At 40.7% G+C, this 2,851-nt stretch overlaps 1 long non-coding RNA gene across 1 annotated transcript; it reads right to left on the bottom strand.

Moving 5' to 3' along the window:
* Positions 1–295: 295 nt before the first annotated feature.
* Positions 296–1,192, bottom strand: LOC121887203. The gene is made up of 2 exons (XR_006092938.1): positions 746–1,192; positions 296–649 (listed from the first exon to the last, which is right to left on the bottom strand). It is a non-coding gene; the product is annotated as an uncharacterized LOC121887203 (long non-coding RNA).
* Positions 1,193–2,851: the final 1,659 nt, after the last annotated feature.

Genomic DNA, 2,851 nt, shown 5'->3' with positions numbered 1-2,851 from the left:
CACATTCACTCTGCGACCAAAATAAAACTGTCCTTTAAACTACAAACAAAACGTTGCAGGCCTGAGTCGTTGCTTGGGAGCGTGGAGACCTAAAACAAATGGCCGCTTCACTTGCTAGTGCAAACTACCAAAGAAAATAGTACATTTATTGGTTAGTTATTACTCACAGATCCCTGAGTTGTGAGTAAAAACTAATGAGGAACTGGTAGTAATGTCACTCTGACAGCCCTGTAAAACACCCGGTTCAGAGCTGACCAACCAGTGTATAAAGAAAAGGGCAAAAAACAACAGACCATGTAGTTAAAAAATAACTATTTTAATGGATAGCTTCTAATAAATAAAGCTAAAACAAGACCAAAGCCAGGGGAGCAAAGAGTCAGTTGGATAGGGGTCAATAGGATGTTTGTGGCTGCTTGTGCTCAACTTCTCTTCCCTGCATATGGTGAAGCCAAACCTATCACGCCAAGAACCGCTGTGCTGTTGCTGGTCACTGGTTTGTGACTGGTCGGTTGCTGCATCAATGTTGTTGGACTGTGTTTTCTGGTGGCTCTGCTAACCAGCTGCTACACTGCACCTTGCAGCTCTCCAGACATCCACCCAGCTGTTTCATGTAGTGGAAAACCAGCAGCAGATTCAGCACACCGCCACACTGCACACAAGAGGAGACAAGCAAGCTTGTTCAGTAATTTACTAACATCATTTCTACCAAAACTCTGCACACAACAGAAGATAGAGACCAACCCACATAAACACTCAGATTCTTATACTGGCACAAGGAAAAACACTTAAAAACTACATCAGATACAACCATTAAAGTCTATATCTGCACACAAGAGGAGGCAAGCAAACTGACTGACTCTAGTGTGTGTGTGGCTGGTTAAGTAACCACAGATTGGAGGTCACACCAAAGCACACCTGTATACCATCAGCCCATCACCATGCAATGCACCCCATGCCACACATGGAGACCACACCAACAGGACACCCAGTAGATGCTTAAACAATAATAGTGTTGATCACTATCCTCTATCCATCTCTCTCTTCTATTTATCTGTCTCTGGCAGTGTGTCTCAGTTTCGATACTTCTGGTAGTACACTTCCATGTAGTACAATGTGTACAACATGTACTTAATTGCATAATGTGTGAATTTTTGACAGGGTAGTGTTGTCTCAAATCTAACACAGCCGTTGTGCACTTACCAGAAATGCACGATCACAACATTTAACTTCTTTTTCTGCTTTTCTTTTTAATGTGGAATTGCTGTTACTATATAACATTTGACTGCAATTGTTACCGGCCAAAATATCACTTGACTTCCCTTGACTTTTATGCCGTCATTCTGCATTTGGAACAGCTGCGTACTTGCTGACAGCAGCAGCTCAGCTTCAACACACCTACCTGTCTGTACTTTGACAAAATAATTGCAACTCAAAGCTCCACTAACACCTTTTTTCCTCACAAAAAAAAGCCTCAATGACAGAGAGATGCAGTAAATTATGTTATTCAGTCTGCAATGTAGCTATAATATAAATCCAAACTGTTATGTAGCTTAATAAAATGAAATGAAATTTAATATAGACTGATCTGTCCATTTGAATACATGTATTTTTATGTAAATGTGGTTTTATCTGTGCATATAGAGTCCCAGAGGCAGCGCTGTTGTTCTGTCCAGTGAAAACATGAAGCTTCACTTTACATTCAGACAAACTAATGTGGCAACTACAATTGTTAAATTTCATCTGTGAGAACAACATTTATCAGCCAAGAGGAATTATATCATATATCAAAATGCTGTGGAGACATTAGAGTCAGTGGTAAATCACAGAGTTGCACAGATCAGTTCATTGGATCATTTTCTCCCTGGGATGACAACGTAGGAATCGAGCTGCTGCTGCTGCAAGATGACGCTGGTCTTACCTGGCCAGGCTAGTGGCTCCTCATGTCTCTGAAAACATCACAACAGTTTTACAAATAAGCGTTACTTGGATTAAGTTAAGAGTGCAACATCCGGGTACTTATAGTGCACAGTGTTTTGCTGTACATGTCAGTGTGAACGCACTTATACACTCAAAATAGCAATTGTAAGAATGGAAGTACACCAATTGAGACACAGTGTGTCTCTCTCCAGTTACAAACCTGTTGTCTGTTCTCCAGGAGTGCCAGTATTACATCAGAGTTGATCAGCTGCACCTGAGGAGGGAGTGGCCTGATGATATAAAAGAGCTGCTGTCGTGAGAGTTTCTCCCTTTTTGCTGAGCAGCCAGAAAGCCTTCCACACTGCAATAACTTCACTTTAGTTTGCCTTTGGTTATTTTCCTTTACTTCTACAACACACACACACACACACCCCTGATGCTTAACATTCCCATAGATCATTATGAGTTGTTATGCCTAATTTATTATATCTTTTTCACCTTTCATTAGTGTGTGGATTCATTTGTTGCAAGTCCTGAGCCAGGTTTGTAAAATTATGCTCGAAGCAGACACATTATCGACCTTTCAAAGCAAAAGTATCATGGCAAGATGTTTTGGTGCCTTGCTTCACCACGCCAAAAATCATGTGACCACACGAAACAAGGCCTTGTTAGGTCACACTCACATCAGACAGGTTTGTTGCTGATTTTGGATACAGTGTGTGTATCCATGTGCTTCTCAATCTGCCACAGTATTTAAAAACAGAGCGATAAGTTTTATTTATATAGACTTTATTGAACAAAATAACAAGAAAGCAGTAAGACCACAGACACTCTGTTTAATCATGGTCTCAGATTTAATTCAGCCATACAAGTGCAATACCAATAGTTGCCCAGCAGATGTCGCCATTTTGACTGTATCAAATCCTTCGAAACA

This window comes from Thunnus maccoyii, chromosome 20 (assembly GCF_910596095.1).
Source record: "Thunnus maccoyii chromosome 20, fThuMac1.1, whole genome shotgun sequence".
Taxonomy (NCBI): Eukaryota; Metazoa; Chordata; class Actinopteri; order Scombriformes; family Scombridae; genus Thunnus; species Thunnus maccoyii.
The sequence above is the reverse complement of the archived record's forward strand: the minus strand, read 5'-3'. Positions and strand labels throughout refer to the sequence as shown.